General features: G+C 37.5%; 1 protein-coding gene across 2 annotated transcripts in view; it reads right to left on the bottom strand.

Moving 5' to 3' along the window:
• RPAP2 (RNA polymerase II associated protein 2) overlaps positions 1-22,307 on the bottom strand; it is a 77,854-nt gene that overhangs the window by 12,066 nt on the left and 43,481 nt on the right. The window lies entirely within an intron of this gene.

Raw genomic sequence — 22,307 nt, 5'->3', positions numbered from 1 at the left:
TGTACTATCTCAGGATCTTATCAAACACCCTCCTCCCCCCTTTTTTTGTTTAACTGACTCCAGAGACTCCTCCTTTCTTCTAACTCCTTATCTGTGCACTTTAACTTTTTCATTAAGGAACTCCCATTCTATTACATATTGAAAGGGACTCAAGCCTCTATTTTAGTCCTGAAACTTGTAATACTGAATACTAAAGAAAGCCACAATAAACAAAAAATAAAGCTCCGAAAACTACTTCTACTTGAATAAACAGTAATACACTCCAGTTGGTATTTATGTGTTTTATGTAGGAAATACCTTTAAAATAATTAACAGAAAATGTGATTGGCCATGAGTAAAAACAAAAGACTTTTATGTTTCAATTATTTCTTTCAAGTACTTTTAAGTAAGAATAAAAACCTCTAGAGGTGACACTACAAATATGGCTTCCTACAACCTGTATGCTGGAGATTATAATTAGAAAAAAAACGACCTAATACCTTGCAATGTAGAAATCACACTTAAGAAAGGAAACTTCTCATTAAAACTCCGCAGAGTCAAATCTCTACTCTGAAAAGGCAGGCAGCCTTATATAACTGGTTCTTTACCATATGGTAAATGGTATGACAACAAAAGCAAAAAGCCAAGTGTCAAACTGCATCTTATTGATAAGACTATTATTTAGCAGACTGCTCCACACATGCTTCACCTCAGAAGGAGAGAATGCCAGTCAGGTTAGGACAAGTACCTTCCATTTGTTATGACTGAGCTATCAAACATCTGGTTAACAGGAATTATGCACAGTAGTGAGAGGACTTTCACAGTTTGACAGCTGAAACAAGGAGAGATTTCTAATTAAAAAGTGGCAGTTAAAAAACCCCCATATTATATTCAAGGTTTCAGAGCTGTACACTTACGTCTGCGGAGTCACCTGTAAGTGTGTGTGCAGTTTGTACCCCATCAACTGTGAAAGCTATAGAAAGAGTTAGAGCCGTGGTGTAGCTAGCAAGCGGACGACACGTCCAGCAGTGCGATCAGTCAGTCATGAAGCCGGATTTTTATATGGCCTTCCCTATTGTGGTCCCTACTGCTTTGCTCATTGTACTCATTCCTCCTGGAGAATACATACTGTGGCTTCTGGAACACCAGAAATCAGTCCAGTCCAGATTACCCTTTCCTGAATAATCTGGGTGATATGTGTGAAGATCACGTAGGCACTTGCCTGAAATGATGTAGCATAGATATCCTTCAACTTTACCCTCAAAACTAGAAGAAAAGCAACAACTCTTAGAGTTTCCTGAGTCCTTATTGTTGATTTCCAAACTTACAGAATAAAAAATGGAAGGCTGTTGTAAAATGACAATGACTGATACTCTCAAAGTCAACACAGCCTCAAGAGAAGAAAGAGCTGTGAGAACATCTATGTGAATAAATGTCACCAGAAAGCATGCTTCTCTTTGGTTTGGGGTTGGAGGAAGGGACAGGAAGTGAAAAGCCACACATTTTTCTGTACCTATCAGATTTGAGAAATTACTGGGTTCACACAGAGTTCTGTTGCAGTAGGGAAACCTGTTCTGCTGATTACCGTGCATAAAGGTGATGAACATGCAGAGGCTGCTAAAAGATAATGCTGGGCTTTAAAGAAATTCTTAAACACTCATTCATCCTTCAGAAGCTAGTGCTGGGAAGGAGAAGGTAAGCAGCATGCACCAGCACTAGGCTTGTCACTTTAGCAGTTGAAACAGAACAGATACTACAATACCTGACACTTGGGGGACTTCGAAGAAAACAAAACAAAAAAAGTCTTCTAGGATAGATGAGGTATTTTTCCTAATAATGGCCTGGCTAAGTGCAGACTCTAAAAGCTGAGGTTTACCTGCGTAGTCTTCTTTTATAAGGCTATTCCACCACTTAATTTCCTTAAGTGGGATTTAGTCTCAATCTATCCACCAAGTTTCCTTCTGACAGCTGACGTATCTGAGGCTTTGGACAGGGTAAGGGATTTATCCAGGGTCACAGTGGCTAAGAACAGTGCTAAAAATGGACACCTTTATCACAAAGGCATCTTGCTTACCAATGAAGTCTCGTTACTCCTTCCTTCCTGCAGTAACAATTGTTACTTCACCCATATTTTATCTTCTAAAAATGAGTTGGGATTTCTCCTTCTTCTCTACAAGAACAAATGCTAAATGATAAAGGATTCAATCAGAATACCTCTGTCTGTACATACACACACTCAAAACTGAAACAAAAGAGACCAGTATGTAACACGATGGGTCAAAATGTCATCTATTTTCAGAAATTTGAGGGCTCACGCAAACCCAAGACATTTTGCAAAAATGCATATCTCTGATTTAAAAAAAAGTTTTCTAGTAAAAACTTTGAAAAGGAATCTTATCTACTTCAGGGCTCCTTAGCATATAAGTAGTGAGGATTTCATGTTCAACGTAACTCTTTTTCCACCTTGCCTGTTTCTTACTGGGGAGAATGAAGAAGAATATTCAACTCTGTCAGTGATTCTCTAAAAACATTTGTGTAATCTGCGGCTCCTGGCTTCATCCCTGAAGTAACAAAATACACCTGAGCACAGGGAAAGAACCAAAAAAGCCACCCTGAGGAAGAGCTTTTCTTTTTCCACCTATCAACATGGACTGACTCATGTGCACAGGTAACTACCTCGTGGCACTTTCGTAAGCTGCTGTTGATGTTGTTTTTATGTAGACGGTAAACACGGCTTTACAACTGACAAGGAATTCAGATACTTTAATAGGGTTGGTAGGTGGCTTTCTAAATTGGGAGTAAATGAATTCGTTTCCCTTGAAGAAATGCCAGTTGTTTTCCCAGTTGTTCCCTTTGTGGCAGGATCTCAACCACTGAGTCAAACATATGAAGCTTCAGTGATTTCCAAGTTTGTCAAAAGATTTTTTTTTTTTCCTTTATGAGACTAATTTGTTGGTCTTTAACCTTTCTGTGAAGTTGCAGTAAGTGTGAACTCCAAGGTTTGGCTTTGTGACTGATGTGACTTTCTTAAGGTCACACAGTCAGTAAGAGATGAGCAAATAACCCAGAAGTACTCCCACTAGTCCACACTTCTAACCACTTATACCACACAAGTTCACATGTCTGATTCATTTTAAGAACTGAGTATACCTTATGATTTCAAAGGCCCACTTGTATATGTTCTTCAAATAATTTCTGAAATTTATGAATGCAAAATAAAATGTGCTAATGAAAACTGACAAGTCTGTTGTTCATAATTAATCTTTTCTCTATGACAGCCAAAAAGCACCTTCCAACACCATTAACCAATGAAGACTTTAGAAGAAAGCTAAGAACTGTCTTAAAGCAAGCAAATCCTAGCAGACATAGCTAAGTCAACTGATTTAGCATAGCTCTGGTACACTATTAATTGCCCTAGAATTAAGGATAGTGGTTCTCAATTCTGCCTGTACAAATTACAATCACTTGTGGAACTTAAAGACTACATATGTCCACCAGACCAAAGAATGAAAATCTCTGAGTCAGGAATTGATATTTTTTAAAAACTTCCTATGTGATTCCAATGTACAATGAGTGTTGTACTGTAAATTTCTCAACAGAATAAATTTTAGTTCTGATTATGTGTTATACCTGTTACCTACACAGTTAAAAGAAACCAAATAGCAAAGGAAATGAAATCTTTGCATAAACAGCTAAGTAAGAAAACTGAAGGTAGCAGAGTCTCAAAGAATAGTCTCATCTATAGGAATTTATTCAAGGAAGTAATTATTTCTACCTGAGAGGTTAAGGAACGCTTCTAAGGAGGCAGTGACATTTGAACTGGGCCTTCAAGGCTAGGACAGACAGATATGAAAAGGCAATTGGCATTTTATTTTTTTAAAGATGTTATTTATTTATTTGAGAGAGAACAAGAGAAAGCATAAGAGGGGGGAGGGTCAGAGGGAGAAGCAGACTCCCTGCTGAGCAGGGAGCCTGACGCGGGACTTGGTCCTGGGACTCGGTCCTGGGACTCCAGGATCATGACCTGAGACAAAGGTAGTTGTTTAACCAACTGAGCCACCAAGGTGCCCTGCAACTGGCATTTTAAACATAGTTCAGAGTGCTAACAAAGATGTCTGTAGAGGTAAACAGTGCACGCAATGTAAGAAAACAAGAGACCGAGTTGGAGATGCAGGTTGGGACCACTTTAAGAGAGCCTTCCATTTCAAGCAACATGACATAGTAGGAAGTGGGGCGTCACGAGGTTTCTGGCCTAATCAGGATTAAGCTTTAGTGAGATTATTGTTAAAGCTGGAGGAAGGATGTACTAGTTGAAGGAAGAGACACCTGGCAAGGAGAACTGTTTGGGAAGGCTCTGACTGTAGCAGTCTGGGCAAGTAATGAATGCCTCATGTAAGTTAGCAGCACTGTTAAAGGAGACAGACCACTGGGTAAGGGAAGTTACAAAGGCAGGACTCAGCATTGACTTGATAGGGTGGATAAAGACAAGAGAAGCATTAAGGACAAGCCGGCTTTAAATTCTGGGTAATTAGGAAGAGGGAGATGTCTGTCACCAAAAGAAATAGAGGACTTTTCAAAGATGAACTCAACCTCAGATATGAGACTTTGAATTGCTTGAGGAATATCCAAATGGAGATGTCTAACAAAAAATAAAGTTTTGTCTGCAACCTAAGAGAAATATCAGAGCTAAAGGTACAACTTTGGGAAGAGAGACACAAGAAATGTTTGATTGGGATGACTAATTTCCTTCCTAAGATAACTCCATGATCCTTTACCAATTATATTTGTGCTGATTTCTTGAACCAATCTCTCACCAGCTCTCTGGATCTCTTGCTTCCTTGTCTTTGCTTTCTTATTTATGACAACTACAAGCTGAGATCAATGTTACAACCTGCTTTCTCCACAGGGATATAGCAGGATGGCTGAAGAGCCCTGGGTGGAGGGGAGATCACTACCATTACAAATCCATGATCTTTGGCTTCTTCTGGGGCACCCAGGGTCACCTGTCAATATTCTCTGGCCCAAGCCTTTCCCAGATCCTTTTAATGATGTTATCAGTATTTTCACTCTCTACCCAACCACCATCTCTTTACTCTTAGAACACAACTCATACCCTACTTCATGAAAACTGAAGTTGTCAGGCATGATTTAAAAATCTCTCCCTTTGGGGTGCTGGATGGCTCAGAAGGTTAAGCATCTCCCTTTGGCTCAGGTCATGATCTTGGGAGTCCTGGGATCCAGCCCTATGTTGGACTTCCTGGCAGGGAGCCTGCTTCTCCCTCTCCCTCTACCGCTCCCCCTGCATGTGCTCTCTCGCTCTGTCAAATAAATAAAACTCTTCAAAATAATAAAATAAAAAAAAACCTTCTCCCTTCTACTTACAAACTTATCTATAGCCACATTATTCTTCACTTATTTTCTTTCAGTCTCAGATGATATAGTTCTCTCCTGTTAAAGCTATTCCATCTGCCAGTGACCATGGTCCAATTTCATTGTGCTCCCCTGGGACCCTGTTCCATGGTATATATCTACCCCTCCACCTCATTCTCAATTTCAGATTATTTTTCTTTACTGGCTCCTTCTCCAGACCCTTTTAATGTGCTTAAGTGTCTTTTCAAAACAAACTGTTCAGTCTCTTTCCTACTCTTATGATTAAGTTTCTCAACAGAGAATTCTACATTTGCTGACTCTACTTCCTCATCTTAATCTCAGATATAAGAGTTTATATATTCCTTCCAATTATATAAGAACTTTTTCTTTTTTCCAAATGTGCATTTTTCCCCCCTTGGGGAAAAGAATATGTATCTTAATTCCTTTTATTTATTTATTTTTAAAGATTTAAAAAAGTTATTTGTCAGAGAGAGCAAGTGTGAGAGAGCACAAGCAGGGGGAGCAGCAGGCCGAGGGAGAAGCAGGTTTCCTGCTGAATAAGGAGACTGACGTGGGACTTGATCCCAGGACCCTGGGATCATGACCCAAGCTGAAGGCAGACACTTAACCAACTGAGCCACCCACGCATTCCTTTACTTCTACTTTTAATGTACAGTTGACCCCTGAACAACATGGGTTTAAACTACATGGGTCTACTTTTTTTTTTTAAAATATATAGTACAGTACTATATTTTTCTTCCAAATGATTTTCTTGATAACTTACCTTATTCTAATAATATAGTATATATACAGTATATACATATAACATACAAATGATGTGTTTAATCATCTGTTTATGTTATCGGTGAGGCTTCCAGTCAACATCAGGCTATTAGTAAAGTTTAGGGAGAGTCAAAAGTTACATGTGGATTTTTGACTGTAGGGGGGAGGTCAGAGTCCCAGCCCCCATGATATTCAAGGGTCAACTGCATAACCATGTATCTTAATGTATAACCTTAGTTGCAGAGAATTAGTGGCATTTAATTTTATAGTTTTGGGAACTAGGAACATGTGAAAGGTGTGTATATCTCAGTTTTCAGATGAACATTTTTCTCTGCAATGAAACTGTAAGAATACTAGTTATAACCTGGTAACTGTTTTATTCTTAGGAAACATTTTTGCATTGTAGCTGGTTGGCCAATCACTGTAATTAAAAACCTCCATATGACAAACAATATCATAATGTGGGGGCTGAAAAACTCAATGGAAAGAAAAATCTGTAAATAAATGGAACTCTGAAATAGTACAGGCAATTCAGTTACTATAACATGATTTCATTTCCAGTAACTGCAGGTGTTCACAAAGCAGTTTGTAGTAGTTTCCCAAGTACTATTACTCCACTGGAATTTTCAGTATTAAGCCTTGTGTATATTTTAATATGTCTTGTCCTTTAAGGCAAGAGTATACCTTTTCTGGCTGTACTAAAACGACAGAAAGCCAACTCTCAAACTCCTCATTTAAAATGGAGAGTGGAACAAAACAAACAGCAATAACAAAATATCAAGCCTTGTTTTACCCTTTGGCCTAAAATCTTCTCTAAAGCTATGTAAAAATATTTAGACAAGGAGTAAAACAGAAGCATTTGAATTTTGCCTCCAAGAACTATGTGACTTTACAGTTAACTAGAACATAAGAATGAGAAAAGTCAGTGGCAGGAAGAATACTGAAAAGGTGTTAAGTCTCTATAATAAACAATCTAAACGGAAGTGTTTGAAGACAATAGAGGAAAAACACACTAGGCAATTAGGATTTTGAATTTAACAAATGCTCAAAACACATGGGAATAATTTTTTCTCCTTAAAACTTTTATTCAACTTTGCAAGACTAGTTAATAAAATACATTCATAAAACTAGTTAAGGAAGAGTTTGCCTCTAGAGTAAAATTTTCCATTAGGACCCATTAATATTTGATAAATGCTTCCAATTCAATGAACAAATACCAACATGTAAAACATTTAAAGAATTTTCCAGAATACTGTCTGTGATGCACCAGATAAATAAAATATTTGGCACAATACCATATATACTTGGTAATTAATTGCTCTTTAACCAATTCTTCTATTTTATCAGTCCATAGAAGATAAAAGATTAAGTCCATGGAAGGTAAGAGAAAAACAGTATTTGGAATCAAGTTTTTAAATCAAAGAAACTTTTAAAAAATTTAAATAGTCACTAATTTTATAATTACAGGAGTTAAAAAACAATCTCACATTTACATCTAGCTTTAACTGTTTTTCATTAATTTTATTAAAGATTTTGTAACAATCTATTTGCAAAAAAGCAATGCCAGATTTGGTTAAAAGTAGCGATCCTTTTTAGGCTAAATAGTCACACCCTTATCAGACCATACCCACCCTGGAAAATATGAATCATTACAGAGACACAAGGTCACTGTCCTTCCTTTCACTCATTATTGTAAGCAATGATTTTTGTTTTTTCCTTTGCAAAGCAATTTTACCTGTGCTACCAATTCTATGTTTAAGTCCATAACATCAACAATAATTTACCCAAGTTGTTCCTATCCATTCATTTGATTTATTCTATAAGAAACGATTTTTTTAAATTATTTGAGACAGAGAGAGAGAGAGAGAAAGAGTGCAGGTAAGGGGCAGAGGGAGAAGCAGGCTCCCTGCTGAGCAGGGAGCACGATGTGGGAGCTGGGTCCTAGGACCCTGGGATCATGACCTGAACTGAAGGCAGACGCTTAACTAAGCCACCCAGGTGCCCCTGATTTATTCTATAAATACTGAGTATTTTACTTACTAAGTGCCAGACTGAGTGTTTGGCACTAGGGAGACAAGAGTAATCTAGACAATGCCCTTGGCTGAAGGAGATTATGTTTTGGTAAGGAAATAGTTTTCACCTCACTTACTATAGACATCTTTCCTGGGTTAGTACTGTTTATGCATTGTCCAACTGCAATTTCTAGAAGAAAGGGTAGCCTCTTATTTTCATGTAGAAGCGTGTGTGTATGTATGTATGAAGTGCATGCATATGGCCCTAGGAATGATTTGTGGGTCATGAAAAATGAGAAGGAAGGGAAGGTAAAAATCATGAATATGAAAAAAAGTTAGTCACCAGAATGAAAAATAGTGGCTGTATATAGGTCAAGCTTAGAAATGCTGCCTTACACTTAATTCTCTTAGGACCTGCAGTGGAGCAGGGTAAGAATCAATCAGAGTAAGTAATAAAGCAATAATACTAACATGGATTTTTGGAAGGAGAAATATACAAGGCTTGGTTCATTCACTTTTGAAATTAAGTAAAGAAGGCAAAATGTTAGCAAATAATACATTCAAGGCAAGGAGAGAGAAACATGTGGAGGAAACAGTGGGAAAGAGAGGTGGGTGACAAGGTTTAGAGAAGAAAAATTAATAGGCAAATTTACCTTTGATGACATTCCCAGTTTCTTCATGGGCCTTATCCTGCCAGTTACCCTGTGTCTTTTTAGTACTCCCAAGTACTCTACCTAACATTTCCTTGCTCCCTGCCACCAACAAGCCCAAGCCTCCACTATCTTGAGAAGTCTTCTGAAGATTTACCATGTCATATCGGATTATAATTGCTTCCCTCTCCTCTTCTGCCAACCATATGGAGTGGTCAACATATGCTATGTATAGTATCTTCACAACTGTTTATTGCAATAGTCCTTGCAATTTGGTCTCCATGCCTATCACCCTAAAAAACTGCTTTCTTGAAGGTCACCTACAACCACCTAATTGCTGAAGCCACAGCCTTTTTTCAGACCTCATCTTTTTTCAATAGAGGATAAATACCAGGTTCTCAGAAAGGTAGTTACTACTTCTTTCTTTAACCTTATAACTGCTTTGGATTCCTCGGCAGCATTCTGGTTGGATACATACCTTTCTGAAGTATACTGTGCCAAGTAAAGTGAACATATTTTGAAGTTATATAGTCTAAGTCCCAGGTGTAATCTTGGACAAAGTCTGTTTCTTCCTCTGGGAAGTGGGACACCATTACTGACCTTACTATATTGTGAAGATCAAATTAAATAATGCATATAAAGAATCTAGCAAGGTGGTGCACATAGTTGATGTTCAAAAATGTCCACTTTCCCTCTTTCTGCTTTCCCTGTACTGCTAAGGCATCCTTGGCATGGATGCAGCTATTCCACAGGTTCTATCTCATACTGACTTGGCATTTAACACCCTCTACCTCTGCCATCTCACCATTTCAGTGCCCACGCCAGAGTCTAGGTCTCTCATTTTCCTTACCATTTTAAAAAAAATTTACTTATTTTAGTAATCTTCCCGCACAATGTGGTGCTCAAACCCAAGACCAAGAGTCATGTGCTCTTCTGACTGAGCCAGCCAGGTGTCCCCCTTATCATTTTTTTTTTTAAAGTACATTAATTTTTTATGTAAAATGTGACAAAAAAATTTGTAATTACTTTATACAAAACCAACCACAGGAACTATAAAGCTGGTCAGGTGTGCTTCAGAGCTACATTACTCTATCAGGATCATCTTTACTTATTTCTACCAGGGTCCTTCCTCAGGGATACCTATATACCTTCCACATGGTTCTCTTAGTTGCAGTTCTTTATCCAACGACTGGGTCCTCAGTTGTGCCTTGCTCTCCTCAATAGGTTACTTCTCTTTCCACTTCAGAGTTGAAGGAGTGAACTCCAGAAACGTGTTGATATAACATGCAAATTCAACAAAAATCATCCAGCCGAGCGTGATCGTGATAACAAGTAAAATAATGTCCAAGACACAAATATACGGTGAAAGATTATTCACCAAGATCTTGGCAAAGGAGTATCTTCATGAAACTCCTAGCTGGTAGAGGTCTTGCAAGTCAGTTCTAGTCCTTGGCTCCAAAGGTTCTACAATGCCCCCCTTTACTGCTTCTCCTCAGGTCCTTCCTACTCCTCTCCTTACAGATGTTCCGGAGTTTCCTTCCAGCAAGCTGAATCATGGCCCCTGGGGACTAATGTCTTCCCAATGGCACTCAAGGTCCACGTTGGGGTGCTGGTCTGACTCAGCACTGGATGTGGGCAGACTCCTTACCATTCTTCAGGTCCAATTCCACATTTTCAATACCTAGTGAGGAACCACCCAAGTGGATAATCTGCCTGAACCTTTCCTATTCCTGAACAGGAAGAGCCTCGGTGCTTGTAGAACAGGTATTAAACCAAATGCACCATCTCTTAAAATTAGTTCCTCCTACCCATTTCCATAAAGGCACCAGTATTTTCCCAGTCATCTGTCTTAATATAGGCATACTGCAGAGATATAGTGGATTTAGTCCAGACCATTGCAGTAAAATGAGTACCATAATAAAGTCAAATGAATTTTTTGGTTTCCTAGTACATACAAAAGTTTGTTTACACTATACTGTAGTCTATTATGTACAATAGCACTATGTCTAAACCACCTTAATTAAGAAATAATTTAAAAATGCTATCATCCGAGCTTTCAGTGAGTTGTGATCACTGATGATGATTAATAATAATAAAATTCAAAATACTGCAAAAATTACCAAATGTGACAGAGAGACACGAAGTGAGCAAATGTTATTTGAAAATAGAGCTGAGGGGCGCCTGGGTGGCTCAGTGGGTTAAAGCCTCTGCCTTCAGCTCAGGTCATGATCCCAGGATCCTCTACTCAGCAGGGAGCCTGCTTCCCTTCCTCTCTCTCTGCCTGCCTCTCTGCTTACTTGTGATCTCTGTCTGTCAAATAAATAAATAACATCTTAAAAAAAAAAAGAAAGAAAAGAAAAGAGTGCTGAGAGACTTGCTCAATGTAGGGTTGCCACAAACCTTAAATGTGTAAGAAACGTAATTATCCACAAAGCACAATGTAAAGCATAATCAAATGAACTGTGCCTGTATTTTGAAATCATTTGTTATTCCCTATCCCCCAACACACATTGCTAAACCTTGTAGATTCTGGAGTTGTAATGTCTCTTATCATCTCTCTCTCCCATTTAATTTTCTTCATACTCATTTTAGTTCACTGCCTCATTGCTCTTTGGTTAACTACACTGTCACTACTGGATAGTTTGAGAAATCATTTTCATAAACGTTGTGGGCAAGAATAAGAATGCAAGAGAGTACTAAAAGTCACTGGAATCACTGACAGCAAACTAGTTCTTTAAGAAGTTTGCTAAGTAGATGGATGGATCGTCTGAGGGGGGTCTGTGAAGTTAAGGACAAAAGATAGGTTTTTCTGTTTTATTTTTTAAACTTCAAAGATGAATAAGCAGTTGTATGCAGGAGGGAAGGAGTCAACACAGAGTGAGAAAGGATGGTTTCCTAATTAATCTCATTCATACATTAATTCACTCAATCACTGTCAGCTATTTTTTGTAAATCTGTAATTAGGCACAATGCTAAATAGTGGGTATATAAGGGTGAATAAAATCAAAGAAACAGCCCCTAAAATCTTCAAGTTGAATGACGGAGGCAGATATTAATCAAGTAATCATACAATTAAGTATAAAACTGAAAACAAGTGTAGGAAAGGTTAAGTGCATGGTGTTATCAAAGCCTATTTGTAAAGATATCTATTCTAGTCAGGGAACTCACAAAGGAAGAGAGGAAGGAAGAATATTCTGGACAGAAGGAACAACCAGTGTCCTACAGTGAGGGTGTGATGAGAAGGGCTCAAAGGAGGTCAGTGTTCTGGGAAAGAGAACAAGGTAGGGTGGTGTGAGAGGAGGCTAGAGAAGGAGGGGCTGTACTACTCAGGGCCATGTAGGCCACAAGAAGAGTTTTTTTCTTTAAGAGCAGTTGGAAGCTTGTGAAGGACTGGTGAAGGACTGGTAGAAGATAGGATCAGACGTGACTCCAGATCTCTGCAACACTAATCTCCTAAAGTGCAGGTTTCATGACATTAGTAGTCTGCTCAAAACTTAAATGACTTTCACTGTCCACTGAAGTAAGTTTTTTTGCCATGAAAGGATCTATCTCTATGGTAGACCCAACTTCCCAACCATTCTTTCCAGTTATTTTGTTCTCTTCACCAAATCCCTTCTTTTTGCTTTTTTGTCCATGTTAGAGGTACCTCCTAGAATGCCCTCATCTTTTTTTTTTTTTTTTTTAAAGATTTTATTTATTTGAGAGAGAGTGAGCAGCAAGAGAGCATGCTCAAGTTGGGGGAAGGGACAGAAAGAGAGGGAGAAGCAGACTCCCCACTGAGCAGGAAGCCTGATGATGTGGGGCTCATTTCAAGGACCCTGGGATCATGACCTGAGCCCAAGGCAGACCCTTAACTGACTGAGCCAGCCAGGTGCCCTGTAAAAATAAGTTTTGTAACAAGTGTGCTTACAGAATCCTCTATAATTCGTGGGCTTTTTTTCCCTCACTTTTTACATTTTATTCTAGGAATAAGTCTTGTCAGTGAATTGGGATGTCTAGAAAGCTGCTCATGTGAATTTTAGCTTCTTTATTCAGTTCACATTTAAGGAAATTTTTAAAGTGGTTCTCAAATAACATTTTCCTTTTTTACTTCCTACTTTTTTTTTTTCATTTACTGAAGAACAGATCTCAAGTGTTCCTTGATAAATCTTCTTTAACTACATATGGTGGGACGCCTGGGTAGCTCAGTCAAGTGTCTGCCTTCGGCTCAAGTCATGATCCCAGCATCCTGGGATTGAGTCCCACATCAAGCTCCTTGCTCAGAGGGGAGCCCACTTCTCCCTCTGCCTGTTGCTCCCCCTCTTACTCTCTCTGACAGACAAACAAACAAACTAGATATGGTATGGCAACCTGAGTTTCTTTTCTGAGATAGTATCATCCTGTTGTTAGCTAAAGGGCTGATAAATACCTGACTTGTAGCTCTGATTTTTCTTCTTCTTCTTCTTCTTTTTTTTTTTTTTTCAAGATTTTATTTTATTTATTTGACAGAGATCACAAGTAGGCAGAGAGGCAGGCAGAGAGAGAGAGGAAGGGAAGCAGGCTCCCTGATGAGCAGAGAGCCCAGTGCAGGACTTGATCCCAGGACCCTTGGATCATGAGCTGAGCCGAAGGCAGAGGCTTTAACCCACTGAGCCACCCAGGCACCCTGATTTTTATTCTATCTAAAGAGTTGGTTTAGTCTTTGTTTGTGTCTTTATTCTATGCCATGAAAATCAATATAAGTAGAGCCTATATACGCCAGAAAAGGAAAAGAGACCCACACTTCATTGTAACATCGTAACTATAAATCATTGTAGAAGCTGGCATCTACGCATTAACTGAAAAGGTTCCAAATATTTAGAAATTTGAATTAAAGCATAGACAACAAAGGTGTATTGAGTAGCTGCTATTGGCAAGACTGTATTTTAGGCACTGTGGGGGATACAAAGACTAAACCAAGCCTCTGCACTCAAAGACTTTACAGCCTGCTGGATGTTGAGGAAAGGGGGAGGTGAATGTGTGCACAGGTAACCTCAGTAAAAAGTTAAATATATCAAATTGCAAAAAAGAAGCACAGACTATTGAGAGTTTCAAAGAAGCAAAATATCTCAACTAGAAAGATAAAAAAAAAAAAAAAGAGGGTTTCACAGAAGTGTGGTTTGTGATGGGCCTAAAGGATAGAAAGGGTTTCAAGAAATAGAAATGAAAGGATGAGGGCATTCTGAGGTGCCTGGGTGGCTCAGTCAGTTAAGCGCCTCCCTTCCGCTTAAGTCATGATCCTGGGGTCCTGGACTGAGCCCCCACATCAGGCTCCCTGCTCACCAGAGAGTCTGCTGCTCCCCCTGTTTGTCTTCATTCTGTCGAATAAATAAAAATCTAAAAAAAACCCCACCCACACCCCCCCATATTTTTACATTAAAAACAATCAACATACACATTTTATTTTGCTTTTCACCACCCTAAGTATAATGCTGAGGTACTAAATCACTCCATTGTTTCCTCTGCATCCTCACTTTGATTTGGAGAGCAATATAATGTCAGCTAATATAATGTCAGTCTGTAGTAGAAAGAGAGTAAAGGAATCTTGAGGGGTGTTCCTCCCCTTGACTTAAACGAGTACTCCGTAATCTTTCCACAGAAAGAGTGACTAGCTGTATCATTCAAAGAATTTCTCTGCCAAGCTCAATGACTAAGATCATTAAGTGATACTTGGGCAGAGTCACCATGGTTCTTTATCAGTAAAATTAAACTGTTTTCTAGGCTAAATATGCTCATCCTCATTGTCTCTTTCAGTAGCCTTTTACACACTGCATTTGAATAACTTCTTACTTATAACATCTCATAGTTGAATTCACACTACTAAATTGACTTAACCTGGATATAGCCTAATCCCTCATTTCGCCAACAAGAAAAATAATGCAAAATGAGGTTAAGAAACTTGTGCAAGGCTATACTGCCTGTGCAAAGGAAAAAAAAAAAAAAAGGATATAATCCAGAATGAGACTGAATTTAGGGTTTTAAAAGCCCTTCCACGGCTAAAGGTAGTCTGTATGGTGAGGGAATTATATTTCATAAAAGTATTGTAATGATTAATAAAAATTACTGACATGCCTTTAAATTGCACTTACTTTAACCTGGACAAAAGCTAAAGTCCCCAAATCAAGAGGCATGTGAGATTTTAACTATTAAGGACTTCCAAGAAAAATAAAGAAGAAAAGAAGAATGTACCATGAAGAAATAGGTCATTACGGGCTTTCTACTTCATAGCTATTATCTAGGAAATGGAGATAAAAACTTTGATTATAAAAGACGATGCTAGCCAAATAAAATGTTTTTCTTATACCAGATGGTTTATGCCCTGATAATGTTTGTATTTAGTGCTTTAGGATTACCTATTAATAAGGAAGCAGGGATGCTTTCCATTGATATTTCTAATTCAAAGCAAACAAATTCTTTGTAACTCACTTTGTAGTGATATATTACACATAGGTTTGTTTAAAGGGCTGGGCTGTAGTGACTTTAAACTTTATATCTAAATCCTGTTTGTGATAGATCTCTAAGAGCAACTTTGTAGATGAGAGTTGGAAAGCTTTTCTTCATAATTGTTGCTATGTGGCAATTCTCTCAGAAGAGTGGCTGCAACTTTTTTTTTTTTTTTTCAAAGCTCTAACATTGAAATGGAACCAACCAGTGGTGTCCATATGCAACATTATTTCATTCTTACAGTGCAGAACCCTGAGGCTAGGAATAACAATGCCCCTAAGCCTCTAGCTTCCTAGCCTCCCCAGGCCTGTTCTCTCAGTGATCAGTGAACTCGATCAGGATGTGAAAATGTCATTGGTAGATACAGAAACTGACTCCTCAAGTCAAACCTATGACTGGCAAGGGCCAAGTGCTTGCTACCTGCAAGTCACCAGTGCTGCCACTATTGCTGCTGGGGATGAGAAGCAAGAGGGAACATCTTTTTGTTGAGGATCCCTGGTGATTTAATATGTATTGTGGCCTGAAGCTGGAGACTCTCAGCTACTTGTGGTTAAAAACATTAACATTAGGGGCGCCTGGGTGGCTCAATGGGTTAAGCCTCTGCCTTGGGCTCAGGTCATGATCTCCAGGTCCTGGGATCGAGCCCCGCATCGGGCTCTCTGCTCGGCAGGGAGCCTGCTGCCTCCTCTCTCTCTCTCTGCCTACCTCTCTGCCTACTTGTGATTTCTGTCAAATAAATAAAATCTTTAAAAAAAATTTAAAAAAAATTGAAAAAATAAAAACATTAACATTATAAAATTGTCAAAAGTATGAGGAATTCTGAGGAGAAAAAAAAATCACTGGCTTTGGTTAAAATTTAAACAAGTATTTTTTCGTTAGAAAATATCTGGATTCCCAGAGTAAAGTTACTTCAATTTAAAAATATATTTTTCTTTTATAAACTCTCAGCAATGTATGGGGGAGGGGAGTTAGAAATAATTAAATTATTATTTAATCCTCAGTAAACAAATACTTAAACTTCACAATGACAATGGTACTATGATAGTAAACATGCAAGATAAATCCAAGATTTACACAAGAAAAAAAAAAAGGAATTTTATGGATACTGAGAAATCAAAAAAACAAAACAAAACCACACGTGTTATGATTCAGACGTTCAATTTATATGGTCTTATAATTCAACACCACACTCTTTCTGAAAGGGCAGGGGTCCTAAGTAGTTGTTTTGCATATTAAGGAAAAATTCCTAAAACATAACAAATTGATATTACAAGTCCATGAAGATCTAAAATCACTCAAAATAAGCATGTTTAAGTTTTAGAAAAACTGCAAATATAAGCCTCTAAAATGACTACTGGGTATGAGGTAAGAAGAGAAGACCTTTAAAGTTACATCTATGGAGCCCTCAGTGGAAATTTAAAATGGTGAAGACACCTTGGAAAACAGGCTAGCAGTTCCTCAAAAGATTAAACAAAGAAGCTAACATATGACAGTAACTCTACTTTCAGGTATATATACAAGAGAACTGAAACACATGTTCATACCAAAACTTGTACACAACGTTCACAACAGTCAAAAATTAGAAACAACCTAAATGTCCATCAGCTGATTAATGGATAAATAAAATGTGGTATATCTATAAAATGGAATATTACTCAGACATAAAAAGGAATGAAGTACTGTTATGTGCTACATCAATGAACTTAGGAAACATGTTACGTGAAAGATGCCTGACATAAAAAAGGCTACATCCCATCTGTATGAAATGTTCAAAATAGGTAAATCCATAGAGACAGAAAGTAGATTAATGGTTGCTTAGGGGATGAAAGAAGAGGAAATTGGGACTAAGCTAATAGATAGGAGGTTTCATTTTGGAGTGATGGTAATGTTCTGGAATTAGACAGTGATGACCATTACATAATATAGTGAATATACTAAAAACGAGTGAAGGGTTCACTTTAAAATGGTGAATTTCCACTGAAAAGAAATAAAAAAAAATAAAAATAAAAAAAGAACTTCATAGTAAAAAAAATGGTGAATTTCATGTTAAATGAATTTATATCTCAATAAAAAGAACTAAATATAAAAAATTCCATAATTATAAGGAAAAATAAAAAGTTATTTCAATGACCTGCCATTATGGTCTCAACTACTCAGAACCAAACTGGAAACGTTAGAAGGAAGGCCTTGGAATACTTCTGAAAACCAATAAATTTCTAAGGAATCATCTCTTCATTTTTCATGGTATGCTCACAAACTTTCTAAGGAAATTAGTGATGGGTGGGCTAAAAAAACAATCTGCTGAGGCAAAAAGCTTTAGTCACATCTTTCTATTCATGCCTGGTACCCTAGGGATGTGACTCTCCTAAGTGTCTATATGTATGATGGTTACCTAAAGTGGCTGCCCATATCCAGTGAAGGCTTTTGTTTAGTGATCATGGTCAAGTCGAGCTTGTTTAAATACCATTTCTCAGGACTTAACACGCTACTCCCTAAACGATGGGAATACTGAAAGCTTTTAGGGGGAATAAACTATTGCATGGTCTCTGCCTAGGAAGTGGGCCACAGTTCACTGGAAACAGACAGTTCAGATAAATAAAATGAAAGTAGACATTTTTGGAGATGGTCTTGAAAGCTTTCCATTAGAGAGCATCAAAGGCATTAAACTAGCAATAGCATGTATCCATGTTAGACTACCACAAGTCACCCTACCTTCTCTAAGTAATACAAAGTATTCATCTCCTTTATTAGATAATCAAATCATTCCCATGGAACAACACTTACCCCATTCTCTGGCTACCCACTAAAAGACATTCAACTCCTATGCTACAATTAACCACAGATTGTCGTAATACAAAGTAGTGGCTATTTACAAAGATTAGCTTTGGTGGAAAAGTTCCATTTTAAATATGAAAACTTTAAAATGGGAAAAGATTCCCATTTCTGACACATGGGCCACACATAAAGTAAATCAGGCCTTAATTTAATTAATGTGCTTCTCTACAGTTAATTGCTTCTCCATAGCCCTCTATATGGTCTCCCTTTGGCTGCTAGTCCGGATCTTTCTCTAGACTTCCTCAGCTCTCAGTCAACATCTACAGAGTCCCCTCTTGTGTTATAGGCTGAAATATAATGAGAGGCCAAAGAAGACTGGGAAGATGAAGAACAAAGGGAAGAGGAAAAGGAGAAAAGGGATCACGCTGACGGGGGTGTCCTACGGCTATAAAATCTTCTTAGAATACCAGTCAAAATATTCCCAAAGAAACTATACTGAGTACTGAGACCATGATGAAAAGCGATTCTACAGTTTCTGTTTTTCCTCTATTAGAAGGATGAGAATTATGAGGAATATAAAGACAAATAAGGAGGTATCACAAAATGTACTTTAATGTAATTAATTATTATGCTTGCTAATTTGGTATATAAACACATCAAAATTATATAAATACATTAACTAGCTTTACACAATAGAGTATACAGGCACTAAAATATTTATAGCAGACTGTCTATATATTTAAATACATCTTTATGAAAAATCATGCATCAACACTATGGAAAGAGGCTAATACTAGAGTATTTGTGGGAAAATCAGATTCAACTCTATTATTTCGACATATAGTATGTAACAGTAAAGTCTGATCAAGTTCAACTAAGGTAAAAAAAAATTACTATAAGCAAGTGCTTAAGCAGTAACACCAATTACCGGGCTCCTTTACTGCATTTTTAATGAGTTATTAAAAAGCAAAAAAAAAAAGGGGGCACCTGGGTGGCTCAGTTGGTTAAATGTCTGCCTTCAGATCAGTTCATAATCTCAGGGTCATGGGATGGAGCCCCAAATTGGGCTCCCTGATCAGCAGGGAGTCTGATTCTCCCTCCCCCTCAACCTCTATCACTCCACCTTGCTTGTTTTCTCTCTCTCTAAAAAAACAAAAACAAAAAACAAAACCTTTAGAACAAAACAAAACAAAAAAATACTGGGTCAATTATCAGTGTTACAGATGTTCTATGTAAGGAGTACTTCAGAATCTTTGCTAATTATAACATTTATTAAATAAATATGAAAGGACTAAAGGGAAATTAATTCCTTCACTGTTAAATAAATGTATATTGTTGAAGCTCTGATTTAAAAGGTCTTTCTGTGTGCTCTTGACAACTACTTAAGGTCTGAGTACAAAGGATAAATATCCAAAAATGTTGTAGTCATATAGGCCATTCGAGTCATATGGAGAAATCTAAATGAAATGGGAATAGGTCATGATGTATTTTTATATAAAAGTATATTTCATTGGGGGTGCAAAGATGAAGTGTATAATTTGATTTGATCAATTCCTTCCTCAGATTATATGGGTATAGAGTTCCCATCAGTACACACTAACAGATTAAACATTGTGGTTTAAATTTTTCTCATGTTAATACATCTGTGAAATTGCAAGGGAAATTAGGAGGAAAAGATGATATGCCACAGAAACACCAGATTTACTATTAAGAATACAGATGTGAAAATTCAAGAACCAGCCCTCTCTTTATATTCATCTACAGTGACTGAAACTGCCATTCAGAATCTTTTTCCTAGCTATAAAGATTTAAAAGAAGTTTACTTTTAACATGAATTCCAGAAACAACTGCAAGTAATGACTAAAAAAATTCCACTGGAAATTTGAAAGTAGATGCAAAGGTTTTCCAAATCATAGAATAATCATTAAAAAAAAAAAGATAATCCCATGTATGCCTATGTTCAATCTTAGCAGCAATAAATTAAAAGGCTGAGGAGGGTGGTTTTTGTTCTACAAGTATGTGTGAGTATTTTACTTCCTTTCTCCTTTTATGTGCATGTCTCTTTGGGTGTCTAAGGTCTCCATATTTTTCACTGTGCTTAAGATTCTTTATCCAATGTTGGCCTTCAAGCCTGCTTTTTCTTGCAACAACAACAAAATGCCTTTCCCAAAAAGTAATGGTGAACTCTAAGTGGGCAGAAAGATGGCTACAAATATGAAGTATAATTATACTTTAGAGAAGTGAATAGGATTAGTATTTAACTAAGTATTTTAATTTTATCCCCATCTCGTAAAGTAATTTTACTCTAAAAGAATAAAAGGACAAAGCTGAGAATGAAGGGGCTTACGAGTTCAGCCAGAGATTCTTTGGGGGAAGAAATATGAAAAGCTAAAGGGAACTTTCTGAGAAAAGAGGAAGTAAATAATACTGGGACAGGAGACAAAAGTCTTAGAAGTTGATGACCAAAGAATAAAGGGATTCAGTCCATGAAGACATAGAAGGTGCAAATGCAGAATGGAAGGGATCGGGAATAACCTGCAAGGAGGGCCAATGGCAAAAGTTATAATTTTGAGAAAATAATATCTGAAAGGCAAAAACCAAGAAAGTTTCAGCTGACTTGGTGTCTACAGTGACCAAGGATTTTAAAAAAGAAGTCAGAGGAGCCCTAACTGGACAGGATTTTAGCTGCACAGGCAACAAAAGGACCAAAGACCAGGACAAAGATGGACAGATCTAGCTATGGGTTAATGTGTAATGAAAGAGAAGGATACAAGGTGAATGACAAAAGGAACTAGTCAGTGTTTACTGCTACCTCAAGACTGACCACATAATGTTCAACATGCAATACAAGAAAGATGTGTGTCTGTTTCTTAACTTCAATGAAGTTACTATTTTTATGGGTCATTGACCCTTGAATTAAGAGGTTCCCTATACTATATCCAAAGTTAGGGAAGTCAAAAAGTGTCTAAGAGGATTAGCAAAGCTTTCAATTTTTTGTGCCACATGGGGGCCTTTATTAAAATCAAACACTAGAAGTTTATTTTTATGTGGAATAATCACTTGAAATTTTAATAGCATACTCAGTAAGCAGCTGCTCATTAAGATAATATTTCCAGTTACTGGCTTAGAAAGCAAGATTCTGAGATTACTGCTTGGCACAGGCCTGTGACTTGTCAACCAAAAAAGTTACTTCCTCTTTACAATAATGAATTGCAGAAGTACAGTTAAACAGTTATCTATGAGGGTTTATTGGCAGGCATAGGATATGGTGGGTGAGCAGAGATACTGATATTTTTTTCTGCTAGTGACCAAAATATTTACAAATTTCATAAAATGGAAAGAACTTTCTAAAAAATTAATAAGATCTGTTTCACAAATAACCAATTCAACTGGAACACTGAATAGTAGAAATGACAAAAGATTTGTTCTTATGGTTGATAAAAAATTTATATCAGGGCATTCAAGTAAAGTTATTTTCTGTGTTCTGATTTAATGAATCATGTGAGTTGTATCTGGCTGGGTGACACAGATGCTGGCTCACTGAAGCCTACTTTAATGCCTCCCAGCACAGCCTTCCTTGGGACAGTGAAGCCAGAGCAACATGTCAGACTGAAGAAATATCAAAGAAAGAGAAAGCAGGGCTGGAGATGCTATGAGGCTGGCTCATAACACTTCTTGACCTGTGTGTCCAGTAAGTATCCAATGTCCTATGGGCTTCAATGACCTAACAAGCACCAAGTAGCAACAGTAATGCAGTAACGAATGGTCCTCAAAAGAAGACTTGCAATTCAAGCTGAAAAACACTACACTTACTAGATGGTTTTAACCCTACTGAAAGACAGCTTTAGAAACCACTAGTGATTTCTTAAAAGGTGAATGAGTATTAAATGTTTTATATATGCTTGTGTAGTATCTACTTTAGTTCCTTTACACCTGTCTGATTTTAAAGATGTGTATTAGTTTGGATATTAAAACCTTTCCAAAGCTATTAATAATAAAATATGTTAAAAAATGAAATAGCATTAAATATGTTGGTAAAACTACAGTTATAAATAATGAGACCCATTCAATGTTAAAAAAATACCTTTTTTTTTTTTTTTAAATTTTATTTATTTATTTGACAGACAGAAATCACAAAGCAGAGAGGAAGGCAGAAAGAGAAGAGGAAGCAGGCTCCCAGCTGAGCAGAGAGCCCTATGCGGGGCTTGATCCCAGGACCCTGAGATCATGACCTGAGCTGAAGGCAGAGGCTTTAACTCACTGAGCCACCCAGGCA

Source organism: Lontra canadensis, unplaced genomic scaffold (genome assembly GCF_010015895.1).
Source record: "Lontra canadensis isolate GAN:19392208 unplaced genomic scaffold, GSC_riverotter_1.0 scaffold33, whole genome shotgun sequence".
NCBI lineage: Eukaryota > Metazoa > Chordata > Mammalia > Carnivora > Mustelidae > Lontra > Lontra canadensis.
The sequence above is the reverse complement of the archived record's forward strand: the minus strand, read 5'-3'. Positions and strand labels throughout refer to the sequence as shown.